We start from the raw sequence: 20,925 nt of genomic DNA, 5'->3' as shown, positions 1-20,925 counted from the left end.
GTCCCATCATTTCACAGCAAATAGATGGGGGAACAATGGAAACAGTGAGAGGCTTTATTTTGGGGGGTCCAAAATCACTGCAGATGGTGACTGCAGCCATGACATTAAAAGAAAGTTGCTCCTTGGAAGAAAAGTTATGACCAAAATAGACAGCATATTAAAAAGCAGAGACATTGCTTTGCCAACAAAGGTCCATCTAGTCAAAGCTATGGTTTTTCTAGTGGTCATGTATGGATGTGAGAGTTGAACTATAAAGAAAGCTGAGCACGGAACAACTGATGCTTTTGAACTGTGGTATTGGAGAAGACTTTTGAGAGTACCTTGAACAGCAAGGAGATCCAACCAGTCCATCCTAAAGGAGATCAGTCCTGAATATTCATTGGAAGGATGGATGTTGAAGCTGAAACTCCAGTACTTTGGCCATCTGATGGGAAGAACTGACTCATTTGAAAGATTGATGCTGGGAAAGATTGAAGGTGGGAAAAGAAGGGGACGACAGAGGATGAGATGGTTGGATGGCATCACCGACTCATTGGACATGAGTTTGGGTAAGCTCCAGGAGTTGGTGATGGATAGGGAAGCCTGACATGCTACAGTCCATGGGGTCGCAAAGTGTCGGACACTGCTGCGTGGCTGAACAGAACTGAATAACACCATTCCTTGGTTCATAACTTTCAAAGACATGGCTTCTCACCTGCTTTTAGCTTTACTCTCTCCTCTATACCTTCACTCTCATCCCTGCCTTGGCTTATGCTATTTTTACCATTCTGCACTCCTGATGTTCCCCCATGTGCCAGGGATATGTTTACCCTGGCCTACTCACATAGCTGTTTCTCTGCCTGCAATGCTCTTTCCTTGAAGCCATAAAGCTATCATTCCCAGCTGCAATATCTGTTTAGATGTTCTTTTCTAAAACAGACCAACTTTGACTACCTCATTTAATATGACAATCTACCTCCCCATTATCACTCAGAATTCCCAATCCACCTAACCTTGATTTTCACCCTTGTTTATCACCTTTGAAAAGTGTAAAATACCTGAATTTTAAATTTTTTGTTTATTGGCTATCTGCTATAAAACAACATAAGACCCATAAGGAAAGAATGATTTATTTATGTATTTATTTTTGCTAATGTCATGTTCATTGAGAAATGCCTGGCAAATAGTAGGTGCTCAATGCATATTTTTGCATAAATAAAAATTATTGAATTTCAGTGTGATTAAAGGACAGCCCAGTGATGCTTTATCCACTTTCATTCTACATACCAAACTGCCATCAATTAATTAATAATTATTTGGATATATGTGGTGATCATGTATGGTGCCAGTGCAGAATATAAGTTACATGTTGGAGCATAAGTGGGAGAAGGCAATGGCACCCCACTCCAGTACTGTTGCCCAGAAAATCCCATGGATGGAGGAGCCTGGTAGGCTGCAGTCCATGGGGTCGCTAAGAGTCGGACATGACTGAGCAACTTCATTTTCACTTTCCACTTTCATGCATTGGAGAAGGAAATGGCAACCCACTCCAGTGTTCTTGCCTGGAGAATCCCATGGATGGAGAAGCCTAGTAGGCTGCAGTCCATGGGGTTGCACAGAGTTGGACACGATTGAAGTGACTTAGTAGTAGTAGGAGCATAAGTAAAGTTTGAAGAAATAAGAAAGGAAGGTTATACTTTTCAGTAATGGGAACAAATTTATGAAATGCACAGAGGTTGAAAAACAGAAAACATATCAAACATGGTGGAATTTGCTTATAATATAAAGTATACAATATAAAGAAATTGGAAGATTTCCTTTCATTTTCATCAATTATTTTTTTTTAACATTTCTAGTGAGGAAATTGGACTTAATCCAGGTTGCAATTAGAAAATGTCTAAGGTGGGCCTGGTGGAACTGGGGAATCATGGAGAGGAGGTGGAGGCGTAATCAACCAGAAGTCCTTTTATAAACAAGTGTCCTATGACAAAGTTCCAAGTTGGAGTGTGATCTATAAAGAGACTCAAAAATCAAAGTGGAGTGATGGTCTTGAGGAGCATCCTTTTTCTTGTTCAATGTGTCTCCCAAGTCAACATAACTATAGTTATACCTGGGTGTCATCTAGGATAATGGGACACAAAGTAAAACTAAAAATGCCAGTCTGTCAATATTATTTAAAGAGAAGTAAGAACCACTCATGGATCTTTCCAACAGAGTGTAACACATTTACTCATGTATTATACACACACAGTCTCATTTTACCTATTTTAGCTACACATAACAGCTAGGCCGGTGTGAGAGGGATGATGTTCAGCAGAGTGAACTTTCGTGGTTGTCATTTGGGTTGTCATGTTTTGTGGGGTTAATGTGAAATGTAAGTAGCATGTTGGAGGGTATGTAAAGTTTGAAGATTATTCATCAGATATAAGGGGTACCCAAGTGGGAAATGGTAGCATCAAATATATATCGTGATACTCAGTGTTTGAAACAAGGTAACATCTGATAAATTCCTTATGTGTCAGATAAAGCAATGGTGATGCCTATGTAGGAGATGTGGTTCTTTGCAGGTGTGCATCATCCAGTTCATGTCCAGAAAACATTAACGAGAAATATATTAATTCTCACTGGAATGCATCCAAGGAGTAGTGATCCAAGGGGAAAATGGAGATTTGATTGTTAAAGGGATGTTGGCTTATAATACACAGCTTGGTAACTCCAAACAAATCAAGGATTGTTGTCAGGGACTGAAGTTGTTTAGAAGTAAAGGAGGTCATTAGTAGTATTTGGATTAGAATTTTTTTAAGTGACCATAAACACAAAATAAAAACAGAAAGGCTCTTTAATATGAGTTAAATAAAAAATGAACAAACAGACTGCATATTGGAATATTAGAAGGCTAACATATTGCAAGTGGATGCAATTCACTCATAAAAAAGTAAATGGATTTTAGATGACAAAGAAAACAAAATTCAGCAAGATGTAATGGAGAAAAAAGTTCTTATGATTAAAAAATTAGAAAAATATAAAATAAGCACAAAGAAGAAAGCAGAAGTAACAGTATTGATATCTCAGCAGTATTGATAACAGTAATAGAATTAAGACTAGAAAGTTTAAAAAGTTAAAGATGGATATTTCATAATGGTTAAGTCTAAAATTGAACATAAAGAAATACCAGTTATTCATATTCATGTATCGAATTAACACAGCAACAGTTTTTTATAAAAAAAATTTCTTGAGAACCAAAAGTCAAAACTCCATATAACACTTTAAAGCATCTCTATCAATCTAATACAGATTCAAAACTCAAAAGGAAAATGTATAGAAAACATACACTACATAATCAATACAGTAGATTTTATAGATTTTAACTCTGGTAACATCAAACACATCACTTTTTCTGATTGTGATAAAATTTACATATTCTCTTGTAAACATTAGCTCTCTTTCTGTTTAATGTAAATGCTATTTAGATCTACAAAATATTGCTAGTGTTGTATTACTTATCATTTAGAGTCCTATTCATATTCAATCTTATTTTACAAGCTTTAATTGGAATAATATTAGATATTAAGGCATTCTTGCCCTTTCTTAAAGTTACTTGTCCAGAGATGCTTGTGTTGAAGAGGATAAATTACTATTTTTCAATTATATTGGTATATTTTGGAAAGCTCTATTTTATTTCAAATATGTTGTGCTCATTCTAAAAAGGAGAGAAATCTTTTTTCTTTTTGGCAATTCCTTTAGCAGGCAATTGTTTTTGTTCTGTGGCTAAGTCATATCCAAATCTTTGGGACCCCATGGACTGCAGCATGCCAGGTTTCCCTGTCTTTCAATATTTCCTGGAGTTTGCTCAAACTCATGTCCATTGAGTCAGAGATGCCATCCAACCATCTCACTCTCTGTTGCCCTCTTCTCCTCCTGCCCTCAATCTTTCCCAGCATCAGAGTCCTTTCCAATGAGTTGGCTCTTCACATCAGGTGACCAAAGGATTGGAGCTTCAGCTTCAACATCAGTCCTTCCAATGTATATTCAGGGTGAATTTCCTTTAAGATTGTCTGATTTGATTTCTGCCATAAGGGACTGTTAAGTGTCTTCTCCAGAATCAAACATCTCCAGTATGAAAGCATCAATTCTTCAGCACTCAGCCTTCTTTATGGTCCAACTCACATCCATATATGACTACTGGAAAAACTGTAGCTTTCACTCTATGCACCTTTGTTGGCAAAGTGATTTCTTCTTTTTAATATGCTGTCTAGGTTTGTCAATAGTTCTCCTTCCAAGGTGCAAATATCTTTTAATTTCTTGGCTTCAGTTACCAACAGCAGTGATACTGGAATTTAGTGATTTTGGAATCAAGCACTTAAAACTTGTTATTTCTGTTTGAGAAGGGACCAGAGTTTGAATCCAGATCAGAATGACTCTCCTCCTCAGTTCAGTTCAGTCACTCAGTCGTGTCCGACTCTTTGCGACCCCATGAATTGCAGCACACCAGGCCACCCTGTCCATCACTAACTCCCGGAGCTCACCCAGACTCACATCCACTGAGTCAGCGATGCCATCCAGCCATCTCATCCTCTGTCGTCCCCTTCTCCCCCTGCCCCCAATCCCTCCCAGCATCAGAGTCTTTTCCAATGAGTCAACTCTTCGCATGAGGTGGCCACAGTACTGGAGTTTCAGCTTTAGCATCATTCCTTCCAAAGAAATCCCAGGGCTGATCTCCTTCAGAATGGACTGGTTGGATCTCCTTGCAGTCCAAGGGACTCTCAAGAGTCTTCTCCAACACCACACTTCAAAAGCATCAATTTTTCAGCACTCAACCTTCTTCACAGTCCAACTCTCACATCCATACATGACCACAGGAAAAACCATAGCCTTGACTAGACGAACCTTTGTTGGCAAAGTAATGTCTCTGCTTTTGAATATGCTATCTAGGTTGGTCATAACTTTCCTTCCAAGGAGTAAGCGTCTTTTAATTTCCTGGCTGCAATCACCATCTGCAGTGATTTTGGAGCCCAGAAAAAATAAAGTCTGACACTGTTTCTACTGTTTTCCCATCTATTTCCCATGAAGTGATGGGACCGGATGCCATGATCTTCGTTTTCTGAATGTTGAGCTTTAAGCCAACTTTTTCACTCTCCTTTTTCACTCTCATCAAGAGGCTTTTTAGTTCCTCTTCACTTTCTGCCATAAGGGTGGTGTCCTCTGTATATCTGAGGTTATTGATATTTCTCCCAGCAATCTTAATTCCAGCTTGTGCTTCTTCCAGTCCAGCGTTTCTCATGATGTACCCTGCATATAAGTTAAATAAGCAGGGTGACAATATACAGCCTTGACGTACTCCTTTTCCTATTTGGAACCAGTCTGTTGTTCCATGTCCAGTTCTAACTGTTGTTTCCTGACCTGCATACAAATTTATCAAGAGGCAGATCAGGTGGTCTGGTATTCCCATCTCTTGATTTTCCACAGTTTATTGTAATCCACACAGTCAAAGGCTTTGGCATGTCAATAAAGCAGAAATAGATGTTTTTCTGGAACTCTCTAGCTTTTTCCATGATCCAGCGGATGTTGGCCATTTCATTCAGTATTGGCCATTCACTTCATTCATATGTTGTCCATTCACTTTAGTATTCTTGCCTTAAGAACCCCATGAACAGTATGAAAAGGCAAAATGATAGGATACTGAAAGAGAAACTCCCGAGGTCAGTAGGTGCCCAATATGCTACTGGAGATCAGTGGAGAAATAAATCCAGAAAGAATGAAGGGATGGAACCAAAGCAAAAACAATACCCAGCTGTGGATGTGACTGGTGATAGAACCAAGGTCCAATGCTGTAAAGAGCAATATTGCATAGGAACCTGGAATGTCAGGTCCATGAATCAAGGCAAATTGGAAGTGGTCAAACAAGAGATGGCAAGAGTGAATGTCGACATTCTAGGAATCAGAGAACTGAAATGGACTGGAATGGGTGAATTTAACTCATATGACCATAATATCTACTACTGCAGGGAGGAATCCCTCAGAAGAAATGGAGTAGCCATCATGGTCAACAGAAGAGTCTGAAATGCAGTACTTGGATGCAATCTCAAAAATGACAGAATGATCTCTCTTTGTTTCCAAGGCAAACCATTCAATATCACAGTAATCCAAATCTATGCCCCAACCAGTAATGCTGAAGAAGCTGAAGTTGAATGTTTCTATGAAGACCTACAAGACCTTTTAGAACTAACACCCCAAAAAGATGTCTTTTTCATTATAGGGACTGGAATGCAAAAGTAGGAAGTCAAGAAACACGTGGACTAACAGGCAAATTTGGCCTTGGAATACAGAATGAGGTAGGGCAAAGACTAATAGAGTTTTGCCAAGAAAATGCACTGGTCATAACAAATACCCTCTTCCAACAACACAAGAGAAGACTCTACACATGGACATCACCAGATGGTCAACACCAAAATCAGATTGATTATATTCTTTGCAGCCAAAGATGGAGAAGCTCTATACAGTCAGCAAAACAAGACTGGGAGCTGACTGTGGCTCAGACCATGAACTCCTTATTGCCAAATTCAGACTGAAATTGAAGAAAGTAGGGAAAATCACTAGACCATTCAGGTATGACCTAAATCAAATCCCTTATGATTATACAGTGGAAGTGAGAAATAGATTTAAGGGCCTTGATCTGATAGATAGAGTGCCTGATGAACTATGGACGGAGGTTCGTGACATTGTATAGGAGACAGGAATCAAGACCATCCCCGTGGAAAAGAATGCAAAAAAGCAAAATGGCTGTCTGGGGAGGCCTTACAAATAGCTGTGAAAAGAAGAGAAGCGAAAAGCAAAGGAGAAAAGTAAAGATATAAGCATCTGAATGCAGAGTTCCAAAGAATAGCAAGAAGAGATAAGAAAGCCTTCTTCAGCGATCAATGCAAAGAAATAGAGGAAAACAACAGAATGGGAAAGACTAGAGATCTCCTCCTAAGGCTCCACAATAGCATGTTATCTTTGGATCCTTTGACTATTAAGCCAAACTCAATAAATCATCGATAGGTATGATTTTTCTGACATAGTTGTTTTTATTGATAATATCAGTAAAAATAGCATACTAACTGATAAGGGGGAGTGGAAAGTACAAACAATTGGGTATAAGATAGGCTCAAGAATGTACTGTACAACACAAGGAATATAGCTATTTTGTAATGACTGCAAATGTTAACTAGAATAGGTGACTACTTGTGGTTGCCTTTTATTCAAAGACATATATGTGCCAAAAGAGAGCAGCTCTTTTGCCCCTTACCTGTTTCCCATTTCTGTTGCCCTTTAATCTTAAAAGAACCTAATTATAGGAATGAGATCACTAGGCAATTTGACCTAACTACTGATTTATGCTGTCTTGAATGCACATCATGCCTTGCTTAATCTGTTTTTCTATATTAAAAGGAGAATGAAGAATTAAGCAGTTAAAGAATAAACAGCTCTCTACCCCTACCAGCCCCCTAAGCAATTCTGCTGGGGGGTCACAAGGGCAAAATTACATCTGAAAAGAGATTCAGCTAGTCTGCACACAATGGAAAATAATGCAGACAGAAATTAATTCCGTGACTCAATGATTTAGACATTCTTCTCCTTTTTTCTTTTTTTTTCTTTTTAAAAACTGTCATTGCTGAGCAGAAACTTGGGAGTTGGTCTCAGGACAGGAGTCCACCTTCCCTCTAGATTGCTCGCGTTTCCAATTAAAGCACCTTTCCTTTCTACTGGTACTTCCTTCTCAGTTACTTGCTTTTGAGCGGCAAGCCACTGAACCTGAGTGCGGTACTGAGTTCAGTACCACTAGTACCCTCACATACTTCTGTGCCTTCCAACGCTAGAAAAACCCAGTGGGATATTGATGTAGGATCTTTCTACTGAGAGAAAGAAAAACTAAATTGATAAGTAATCTCTGAAAGTACTTCTTTTTTTTTTTTTTTCTCTTGATATTTTTATTGTCTCCAACTACAGACCCAGCTGCCTAGAGGCCCTTCATAGTTTCTAGCTTCTTCCACTCTCTGGAAGAATAAGGCAGGGTGGGATTCAACAAAGTCAGAGCCCATCATCATCACCAATGGTGGGAAGGGACTTCTTAGACTGATTAGCCGTGGTTCTTTTTTTTTTTTTTTCTTGCATAATATCTAAGACAGAACTATGTCATACCATATTCTTTTTTTTTTTCCTGAAAAATTTCACAATATAATGTTGAGAGTTTACCATGAAGAAATTAAGAAAAGAGAATAGTTTCTAATGTTTATCCATGTATTGACTTCGTAGTGCTCTTTACTCCTTCCTGTATTTCCCAGTTTTGTTTTGATATTATCATCATTCATAAAGGACTTTATCATTTTTTATAGCTCGTGCATGCTTCCTTAGCTTTCATTTCTCTGAAGGTGTTTTCACCCCCATTTCAAAAGATACTTTCAATGAATATCTATTACAGAATTGACAACTTTAATTTTTCAGCACTTTATTATTTTTTTTTATTTGATAAATTTAACGCCTTTTATTGCCATACTTCATTTTACTGTGCTTTGCTTTAGTGAGCTTTATAGATACATGTTTTTGTTTTTGTTTTTTTTCCTTGTTAATTTTCTGTTTAGTTGATCTATCCATAAGTGTGAGTGGGGTATTAAAGTCTCCCACTATTATTGTGTTATTGTTAATTTCTCCTTTCATACTTGTTAGGATTTGTCTTACATACTGTGGTGCTCCCATGTTGGGTGGATATATATTTATAATTGTTATATCTTCTTCTTGGATTGATCCTTTGATCATTATGTGGTGACCTTCTTTGTCTCTTTTCACAGCCTTTGTTTTAAAGTCTGCACCACCAAACCAGCTCTCCAACAAATACTAAAGGATATTCTCTAGACAGGAAACACAAAAATGGTGTATAAACTCGAACCCAAAACAATAAAGTAAATGGCAACGGGATCATACTTATTAGTAATTACCTTAAACGTAAATGGGTTGAATGCCCCAACCAAAAGACAAAGACTGGCTGAATGGATACAAAAACAAGACCCCTACATATGTTGTCTACAAGAGACCCACCTCAAAACAGGGGACACATACAGACTGAAAGTGAAGGGCTGGAAAAAGATTTTCCATGCAAATTGGGACCAAAAGAAAGCAGGAGTCACAATACTCGTATCAGATAAATTAGACTTTAAAACAAAGGCTGTGAAATGAAAGTACTTCTTTAAACCTGGCACCATTTTTTTTTTTCCCCAAATGATATATAAATGAAGGGTGATTGTCAGGGCCAGAATATAAGACTGGTTCTTTTTAAATACAAAAGCTGTGCTTTTTATAAATGGGACAGCCTTGCAGGTTTCCATATCTGCTCTACTTATCATCTGCTTGCTTTGATCATGAAATGATATTCCCCTTCCTGATGGACTGTGTTTGTACTTTCTAAAGTTGGCCACCACAGTTCTTCCCATCTCATATACTCTTCTGAAAACTTGTTGGTGCCATACTTCGCTATGGAATCTAATAGTCTTTAATAGAATGCAGTGGGAGTATCAATGTGTAACTTTTGAGGCTAGATTATAAAATCCACTTCAGCTTTCCCTTTGTTGGCTGAAACACATGCTAGCCCTCTGAACTGGAATGTAGGCAGTTCAATGTCACCAGTGCTGCTATGGTGTCAAGAAGCCTAACTAGCCCACATCAGTAGGCTGCCTCCAGCTGCAACAGCCCCAGCCACCATCTGACTGCAATTGTAGTTCAAACCCTGAGTGACAACAGCCAAGCAGCGTCCTGACCCATTCAAACTGTCAGACATTGTTGTTTTAAACTGAAAGTTTTAATGTTGATTTATTTTGCAACAATAATTACTTGAATAGAAACTCATGGCAAGGGTTCCCCTGTATGCAGGTAAAACCTCGTACAATACCTATTTTTGTATGTAATGGTTTATTAAAATAGCTATACCCATTTATTTATATATTTCCTGACTTCTTCAGCTCTAAACATCAGAGTTTAGTAATTTCAACAAAGACCATCTAGCTTGCAAATTCAAAAATATTTTCTATCTACTCTTTTACAGAAGATGTTTGCCAATCCCTAGCCAATGGAATTCTGCATTTTTTCATACTCTTGTACATGCACAGAGCACAATCTAGCCTCTCAATCTTAATTTACTCGCTTATTATATAATTTTTTAAGTTGCCACATATTATTTAGGTTGCAATTGTGATGCCTTTTTGGTTAGCATGAAACAATTCATTTTTCTCCATGTGGTATGTGGGATCTTAGGTCACCAACCAGGGATCAAACTCTAGTCCCCTGCATTGAAAGAGCGAAGTCTTAGTGGCTAGAATATCAGGGAAGTCCCTTGTAGAATATTTTTTAAATGACATCTTTATTTTTCTCTTTATACCCATACCCTTGTGAGAGTCCTACCCACATTGATTCTGAGTTGCTTTATGTGACTTCTTCACCCAGTGGGGCTTTAGCAAGTGTGATACAAACAGAAATTTGAAAAGTGATTAAACATTGGGACTTGTGATTTCTCAGTACTGGAAACACCTCTACAAACCTCCTAAAAATGCTTGGTCTCACTTCCTAGAGGATCAGAGACCATGCCCCAGTTGTAGTAAGCATTTCAACAGTCCCATTGTCCCAAATGTCCAGACCTACAGCTGAAAACGCAAACCTGTTAATGAGTCCATGTTAGAGTATTCAACCCTTAAAGCAAGTCCACAATCATGAAACATGTTAATATCCATTGTTTACAGATAGAGAATTTTGAGCTGCTTTGATCCACAACAAAAGCTATTAAACTCTACTTTGATATTCTCTGCTTGTACTCTTTTTATACAGTGGCAAGCAAATTCAGGGCAATCATTAATCTCAAAAAGTAATATAGGAATTTCCTTGTGGCTCAGTTGTAAAGAATCCACCTGTCAATGCAGGAGATGTGAGTTTGATCCCTGGGTCAGGAAGATCCCCTGGAGATGGGCATAGCAACCCACTCTAGTATTCTTGCCTGGGAAATCCCATGGACAGAGAAGTCTGGTAGGTTACAGTTTATGGGGTCACAAGAGTCGGGCATGACTCAGTGACTAAACAACAACATAGGTTAAAAGGATACAAGGGTCTAACAAAAAATTATTCAAACTATCCAGTGATTAATTATTCTTTTATAAAATACGTTAAGAATTAGGAGTCTGGGGTAGAGAACACTGATGTTTTGGTTTTAATTACAAAATCCTAAAAGAGAGGGTTTTGGCTCTGACTTGGTGTGATCTAACTTGGGTTCTCATTGACTTCAAGAGACAAGAGAAGAATAAGAAAAAGAATCAGGAAGAGATGGAGATAATCAGATTCAATGAATGTTAGAATAAAATTTTAAGGAGCAAATAATTTTAAAACTACCTGAGTTCACTCAGTCCACAATAGGTGAGTTAGCATTAGAATCTAGGGCATCCAAACAAGTCTATAGCTTGGTGAAAATTCTCTCTTCCTCATTGCCTATGGTTTTTTGTTTTTGTTTTTTACCCTCAGAGAAGGGTATTTACACACACACACACACATACATATAGATGCTGATACCACACACCTGAATAAAATAATCCTTCAGCAAATTTCATTTTGTAGCATTTCATTTCCCAGTGGTAATGCCAAATAAAATGTAGATAAAAACATTAAGTGTAGCTAGCTACCTGCTGCTTTAGCACTGGGCAAGATTCCATCTGTGGGCATTCTAATAAGCTCAAAATGAGTGCTTTGTCTGTGGCTGTACAATCAGAGGATAATTTAGCACAGAAAGTAAAGGTCAGGCATTTAATGCTGCTATGAGTGACCTTTTCACTGCCCAGTCTGTAAAAGCAGCAGTGGTATTAGCAACTTTAGATGCATCTTTTAAAAGAAGTGGTACAATTTCCTCTAGGCACCTTGTTTCCACTTTGGAAGAACTCCCATGGGGATGGAGCTCTGCTGAAAATAGTCACAGGAAAGCAAACTCCTCCTAGTCCTCTTGAGAGATTCTGTGAGGATGGAAAAGCTAAGCACCAGAGCCAACAAATTCCATGCTAACTGTTAATGCTGAGTACTCAGGTACTGACTTTGACGCTTAAGTGTCCAGCAAGAATTTCTCCTCTTTCCTCCTCAGAAAGAAGGTGGGGTCTGCCAGAGGTCAGCTATGTTATTAGCCTTCAGTTCATAAACTACCTAACTGGCTATTACGCTTCTGTTATTACATGACCTTCAGCTGCAGAATGAAAACTTTCTCTTTAACCCCAATTCCCAGGGTCACAAGAAGTAAAATTAGCATCTTGTAATAGTAGTTGGACTAAGCTCTTTTTGCATAATGAATGTTTAATAAGTGATATTTGAATTAAATAAATTAACTTCCATTTTAGAGAAGGCTGTGTGGATTAACACTTTGAAGAAAATAATGTGAAAAACTGGGCTTCAGTTCAGCAAACAGTACAAAACACACTGTGGGTACTCAGAAGCATCAGGTCCTTTTACTCCCCCACATCCCTTCACAGACAAGCTCCACACACATAGTCCCTAGTTCACCAGTTTATCAATAACACAGTGTGTTCACTACAATTCCTCATTTTTGTTCACTTTATTTTCTTTCACAGTGGATCTTTGTTAGTTATCTATTTTAAATATAGCCCCGTGTACATATCAATCTCAAACTTCCAATCTATCCCTTCCCCAGGTAACCATAAGTTCATTCACTAAAACCGAGTTACTCTTTTATTATTATTGTTATTATTTTTGCTTCCCTGAGGCTCATCAGAGACCTGCTGTTTTCCCATATCCAAAAGACATAACTATATTTTCAATTCAGCCCATTTTTCAATACCATTTCATAATACTGATTTTCTTTATCTGGATGTACCCACATCCTAACTTAGTGAACCCCCTTCTCAGTCTTGACTTCTGGCTCCTTCCCCCATCTCCCTGGACTCTGGTTTTGGAGTTAGGGGTAGAAAAATACTACATGAAATTACTAAGAAATGGAAAGTCTTAAAGTATAATATTAATGCTATAATATAAAATCTATGCCAAACAAAATAACATATTTTTCAAGTAAACAGATTGAATTTTAAGATATTAAATATTTAAACTACAAAAGAAATAAAAACCTGTTAACTATATACAAATGTCTCAGATTCTGGTGACTGAGGATTCTTGGCTCCCCACCTCCACTTTCAGTCTTCTCCTGAATGATCTCTGGGCATCCTTTGCTTATTAGCAAAGAGATCTATCTTGAACCCAGGAGCCATTATGAGTACATACTTGCCTTCATTCATTCAGGAAACATGAGGGAAAGTAGATGTTTCTTCAGGTGTTAAATCAAGAAGTAAAGGTGCCTTCTGGAATTATAGAAATGAGCTGCCAGAAGAGTTGAAAGCATAAAGAGTTGATTGGAGGTTGACTCTGGGAAACAAAAGGAGGTGAGGTAGTAAATCTTTCTTTTCTTTAAAGATTCCTCTGTTATAGATGATTTTGAAAATGTCACTCATGGACCATCTCATGACAGTCAACACAGTTAGTTATAAAAAGATGTGTCTTCAAGACTTTAAACCAGGATAATCAAATCAGAAAATCTGGGTTATTGCATGACATGGTAGATAGTGCTTAGAACTATAATTTTAAATATTAATTTGGCATTATATCCTAGGAATTTTTGTGGGTTTTTATTTTGTTAATTTTTATATCTAGTTCTTGAATTTTGCTTTGGCACTGAAACAGCCAATATTTGTTTCTTTTAAATCTGTGTATTTTTTGTGATTCTGTTGTTTTAAAATATTTAAATTTTTATATTGAACTATCACCAGAATCTGAGACATTTGTATATAGTTAACAGGTTTTTATTTCTTTTGTAGTTTAAATATTTAATGTCTTAAAATTCAATCTGTTTACTTGAAAAATATGTTATTTTGTTTGGCATAGATTTTATATTATAGCATTAATATTATACTTTAAGACTTTCCATTTCTTAGTAATTTCATGTAGTATTTTTCTATTAAAAATATTAAAATCTGGTAAAAGTATATAAAATTTCTCATTTACAAGTATGAGTTTTTTTCAATCTAACCTTATAATTCTAACAAGTTTTACTTTATATATTTCACTATCATATTCTTGAGTGCAAAAGGCCCATGACTATTATATCATTTTTAGAGATTTTACCTTTCATAATTATAATATATTTCTCCTTGTCCTTTTTAAATGGTTTTCACCTCAAGAACTACTTTCTCTGTTATTAATATTGCCATATCTGCTTTCTTTTCTTCTTACTTTAAATTTTTAATAGCCCCAAATCTTCATCTATCTGTTCAGTTCAGCCTTTATATGCAATTTGCTTCTAATGTGTCTGTTGTAATAAGTATACAGGTACATGTTAACATGTTAACTCACAGAATCCGAGATTTCAAGTTATTTAAACTATAAATTTTTTTCCTGTAAAACTGTTGTATTTGTTCTATTTTCACCCAACTTCTGTTTTCCTTTTTGTTCTGTTTTGTTTACAGTTTGTTAATATTTCTTGGTGGGTCTTATTTTTTCTACTCTGGTAATTATTGATTTTAATATGTTTTATCTGGTTCTTTATTTATTTATGAATGTTTCTATTTTATTATATTGATGATGAAATTTATGAAATATTCAATACATTTGTCCTTATAAATGATATTTGGGAATCTTTCTGGTGATATATCCTCCTTTCTGACCCTTATTATCCTCTATCCACTGAAGGTCTTTGATGGGGGGAATGTTTGCTGTTTTAATTTAATTTTAGACATCTTTATTATTGTAAACAAATATAATCCAACATTTTATTTTATTTTAATCTTATTTTAAGCAAAATGATCCTTTTGCATTAAAGCCTATTTTTGTTTGGACAATGAAGTAATCTCATTAACTTCTTAATGTGTTTTTGTTTACATATTTCTTTGTTGTTTTTCTAAACAATTCTACTTTTCCACCAAGCCCTGGGTTTGATCCCTGGGTTGGGAAGATCCCCTGGAGAAGGGATTGGCAATTCACTTCAGTATTCTTGCCTAGAGAATTCCATGGACAAAGAAGCCTGAAAGGCTAAAGTCCATAGGGTCGCAAAGAGTCTGACATGACTGAGCGACTTGGCACTAGCACTATTTTTAATTTATAAATATATTGCAAACTGATAAATAGTATCATTTCCTCTATAAACAAGTAAAAGTCATAAGTATTATTTTACAAAAGAAAATAAAATGGTTAATAGATATATAAAAAGGTTTAGCCTTACAATCATTTTAAGAAACAAATTAGTACTACAAAATGTTAAAATTTTTACCTATCAAATTTGCCCTGTCCCCAGAAATATATCACAAGAATACATAACAGTAGGTAATTTCCTGTGGTTAATTAATAAGAATGACAAATTGGAAGCACTTTAATTGCTCAAAATGGAAATGTGATCAAATAAATGACGGTACCATCCAGATAATGTAGTAATAGGCATTTGATATAATATTTAAACCCCTAACAATTATGTTCTTTAATGTGGCTAAGAAAAATCTTAGTCTAATAAATTACTACATGCTGGTATGATATGTGCCTATGCTTATGCATTTTGCAATATTTAGTCTAATATTTTTACCATAAATTGAATTAACTATACAGTACAAAAACAGAAATACCACCCTATATGCACACATATAGCATATATTCTGTCTATTTTAGAAACCTAATAAATAAAAGTAATGAAATCCAGCTGTAATTTATAACACTAGATTTTTTGGATGCTTTTAAATCTTCTCGGTTGCCTAACTGTATTTTATAAAGTATCCATAGTAATAATTTTAAAAGAAATGCAGAGAATGATGTACAAAAACTGGTTTTTACTAGTAGAAAACTGAAACAATGAACTTTTAATCAATGTTACTAGAGTTTTATGATGTATGGTATATTTAGAGACATAAACACATTTCTACCTATCTACACATAGGTATGTCTCTATGCGTGAATACATACTAAGTCACTTTAGTCATATCTGACTCTTTTTGACCCTGTGGACTATAGCCTAACAGACTCCTTTGTCCATGGGATTTCCGGACAAAAATAATGCACTGAGTTGCCATGCCCTTCACCAGTATATTTGTGTACATACATATGAATATGTAAATGTATATGTGGAACTGTGACTCAGGATTAAGGAAATTGGTGACTAGCAGAAATTCATAATTGCTTCTTACAGAACAGCAGAGAAGAAAACAGCTTGTTGAATTTCCTTTTCCTTCTAAGACAAGAAATTTGGATGAAGCCAATTAGAACCACTAAGACTGAGCAAAATGCACCTGCTTGTCTGATGGGTGATATTTAGAGGTCATAACCTAAATTTCTGCCACATGTTTTACACCAACATTTCCCAAATTTTCATATGACCCATGAAGAAACATGAAGCTTTCTTAAATCATGTAATCAACCACAATTTTTCTTTCTTCAACACCCAAAAACTCTTAAATATCTACTTCATCTTGCTATAGAGAAGACAGATTTGAAGTGGCTTCCTGCCTCCTGCTTGCCCCCCTTGCAATGAACATTTCTTTCTGAGAAAGACTAGTGCTTCAGTGTTTGACTTTTCATTGTGTGTTGACAAATTACTCAGTGTCATACATATATATGTATATGCATATCAGATAGATCAGGTGGAGAGAGACTTCTACTCTATTAGGCAGGCCAGCACCCACTCTCTGCAGGAAATAGTTACAGAAGAAAAAGATCTCCACCTCAATTCCCAAGAAGTATCTTGAATATGAAGTCTCTCAGAGGAGAGCTGTTAGGGAACCTACTGACCAAAACCACCTACCCTGGCCAGGCAAGACTGTAGTCACTTACATGAGTTATCATAACAACAAGAGGTCCTGGTAAGGAATGCAGAACTAATGAGCTACACCAAATGGAAGAATTCAGGGAAAGTCAAAAGGAGAGAGGAGATGCCAGTCCATATGTCCTACCAACTACACAGAATCCTTCCTGTTCGAATCCATCTTGGCTGAGTGATGCATGTACCTTCAGAAAGGACTTTAAGTCAGAGTGATCTGCCAGAGACAACCTGAAAACTCATACTATCACCCTAAAACCTGAGACCGCAAGCCGTGTGGCAGAGTGGTCTTCCTGGGTTCTCCCTTCCTGCTTTCCACCTGGGAGCCCCTTCTCAACGAGGTCTCTTGCTTTATCAGTAGGTGTGTCTCTGCAGGCAATTTATTTTTGAGTATTAAACAAGACCCCACTCTCAAGCCCTGAAAGGGGTCCCGCTTGCAATAAGAGCAGCCAGAAGACCCAAGGAGGGTAGAGGAAAGTGTCTTCCTCCCTGGCAATACAGAAACAGTTGAATAAAATGATCTAAAAATACCAATAAGAAACTTACTGATATGCAATAATACTCATATTTAAGACAACATAGCAAAGTCATATTTGTTTTTATGAATATATATTGAAATAAAGCCTTATTATTTCTCAATGTTAACTCACATTCCCCCAACCTAATTGTTTTCATTTTTATGTTTGGTTTCAATGCTTGATCTATGTTTCTATATATTTTTAATTTTACAATAAAAATATGCAGTTTTCTGTTTTCTAACTCAATTTTATATTTTTCAAATTTGTCATGTTTTTTATAATCTTTATCTTCATTATTTTATTAACTACATGATACCACTGTGAGTTAATATAGGACATTTAGTGAACCTAGGTGATACTGTAGTTTTAGCTGTTTTTCCCTTTATGTTTTTGCCCTTAAAAATTACATGGCTATGAAAATCTATTTAGATACAAATTATTTCATTTTTTCTGATTCTTTCCTTAAAACAGATCTTCAAGAGTGGGTGTATGATGTTAAAATGGGAAAAAATTTTCTTTTGGCTTCCATTAACTATCATACTCATAGTTTCTAAGGCAATTGCTCTGATTCACTAAGTTCTTGGCAATACAAAAGTGTTTTAAGCTATTCTGAGCTTTACTAAGATTAAATACCATAAACATCATTTTTCAAATAATTATTAATGTATGTTACCTCAATAGCATTAAGTATTTCTTTAACATATTACCTTACTATTTTTTCAATTTGCAGAGATAGAATATTTGACCAGATTACTTTTTCACTTTAATATACTGTCTTATTTGAATTCTTTATTTAAATTACTTATTAATTTATCATTTTAAAAATTCATATAAGCATTTTTGAAACCTGATTAAAAAAACAACTATAAAAGCACATTTTGAGAAAGATATTTTATTACATATTAAATATGATATGACAGGAGATTAAGTTAGGCAAAACAACAGCATTGTGTATTTGTAAGAGCCTATGTTTTCAAAGGATATTTATTGAAATATTTAGGAGTTAGTGGGTTTTTCATCTGCTTTAAAATGCTTCCTCAAAAAAAAAATAAAGTAGAAAAATAAAACAATATATAAAGCAAAGCAAAAGTGCCAAAATCATGATACTTATTTTTTATTTATGATGAGTTTATGAGTTTTTATTCTACTCTAGTCTCTATTTCTGTCTTTCCCAATTTTTACACGTATTTTTAAATACATTAAAATGCATATACAGCTGAGCAAAGACTTAAAATATATTTTAGGTAAGTGTAACTTTTGTCATATTTCTTAACTAATATTCTCTTTCATTCAAATTTGGTGTACTAAACATCATGTTTTAGTTTTTTAAAGAAAATTAATGACAAAGTTTAAGGTCCATGGATAATGTCATCCCTTGCTTTTTCTAAGAGGGCCAAGCAGTTCTCTCACTAGTAACCTTTCCACAGCAAACATGTTTGCCTTCCTGTCTTTAATGTTCACTTTCTCTGTTTGTGATTATGACAGCTCACAGGATTAAATTCTACATGTATTGATTTGGATGTGTTCCTTGTTGTGCTTTGATCGAAAGAAACATAGTTTTCCCTCTGCAGTGATAAGATGTACTGGATAGACAGCATCATTTTCACAAAAGTCATTTCTAAAGTGCTTCCTATTTGCTGACAACCATGTGTATATTTCCTCTTTTGAATTATAAATCGTTGCCATTTAATAGAGATGAAGAAGATAATTTTTTCCTTTGGTTATAAAAGGCCAACTAGATTTTTAAACTCAAAACAGTTCATGAGGCATCGGTTTAAGTGTAGCTATGCAGAAATCTCAAGGATTGTTTTTTTTTTAAATGTTCTTAGTGAAGTCAATTAATAGGCAGGAGATCAAAGATTCTATTTTGATTTTTAAATACATGCGCAACTGAACCACCATTAGTAGAGAAAAGAAAAAAAATTACATTTATTTAAGGTGTAAATTATGAGCTAGTCACACTCACAGATTACATCTCATCAAATGTGCTCTTGAGAGTTAGGTGTTGAAGGCCAATTTAATGAAGAAGAAATATGAAGCTAAGTGATGGGTCTGTGTTTTGAATTCTACTTCTGTCTCATACCAGGATCCACTCTGTTCCTCCAGACACTGCTAAGCAATGTTTTATAAACAGGAGGGTCTGGGTGTCATGCACCACACTCACTTCCATGGGAATCCATACCCCCAAGTAAATGACTGTGTTAAATTACCTTAAATGTGATTCAGATGCTTTACAAGGTAAGTGAACCAGCTCTCTTATTAAATGTAAGCAGAAAAGAATGAAGATATATAGTCATAATCTATTTTTCAGACAGTAAGCACTATATAATGAAGCCATATCCATGTAGAATCTTCCCCCCCCCCACTTTTTTTTTGTATTTCAAAATTTGAAAGAAGACTTTGAAATCTTTAATAAAAATCCTCAACGTAGTCCCTTAGCAGTAACTATCCTGTTTTCACTTTTAGAATGGAATGAATCTCTTCCCTTCCTAACCTTCAGCATTGCTGTAAGGCTCAAAATGAAGCAGCATATTAGATGTGAAAATATCTGCAAAATATAAAGTCATTTATAAATATAAGAATTGGTTTCACTGCTAGCCCTGAATTTTGGCTCAATTAAGTATTTGGCAAAGAAACTATTTTGATTGCTGCAAAAGTTCTGGTTCCAGTATTTTCCTAGATTATATTTAGGACATAGCCAGTAAATTTTGGGAATAAGAGATAAAGATTAATTTGGGTTTAGAGGTCACTCTTTATACCCTGAGCTCTGTAATCTTATAGGAAGAGCACTCAGTGTGGAATGTGATAGTCTCACCCTAAACCGACCATCTCACCAAATGCCAAAAGATTCTTTGACAAATTGCTATTCATTTGAGTGTGGATTTCATTGACCAGACCTACTGTGCCAGAATTAATGTAACCCTTCTCTGGACCCTAATGTGTTTCTCATTTTCAGGGGATTCTTGCCTTTGTTGAACTGTCCCTGAATGTTCATTAATTTCGATGAGAGGTAAATGTCAACTTGAAACAAAAGGTGACCTAAATGCCGCAGCACCCTATGAGTATTAAAATAAAGAGTGCCCATGAATTAATGAGCCCAATAGACACTTATTCCAGACATGGAACAAGAGGCTGAGCTTCAACATTGACCTCATCCACGTGCTCGGGAAACGGCATTGCAGGCACCAGGTCACAGGACGTAAGAAAGCTGCTTGGTTATGAGTTACAAAATGAGTTGGCATTATCATTTTAAATGTTAATCATGCACCTCGAAAGAACTTGGTCCACTTCCCAAAATAATATCATTCTAGCTCAATGGGAGGCAGTGCGTGTGGTATAAAGAACACAGAAATAGAAATGGGAATACCCAGCTTCCTTTATCGCCTTTGGCATTAATTCTTTGTGTCAGTTCAGAAATATGACTTAAATACTCAACTGTTCCCCCTACTCCTTGCCTCCTTCCATTTCATGCTGCTGCTAGGGGGGGAAAATGTATTATTTTTATCAATGTAATATGTTCAGCAGGTTAATGATAAAATGAGGAAGAACAGTGTTTAAAATGAAAATTGAGTC

This window comes from Bos taurus, chromosome 2, assembly GCF_002263795.3.
Source record: "Bos taurus isolate L1 Dominette 01449 registration number 42190680 breed Hereford chromosome 2, ARS-UCD2.0, whole genome shotgun sequence".
Lineage (NCBI taxonomy): Eukaryota > Metazoa > Chordata > Mammalia > Artiodactyla > Bovidae > Bos > Bos taurus.
This window is presented reverse-complemented; position numbering follows the sequence as displayed.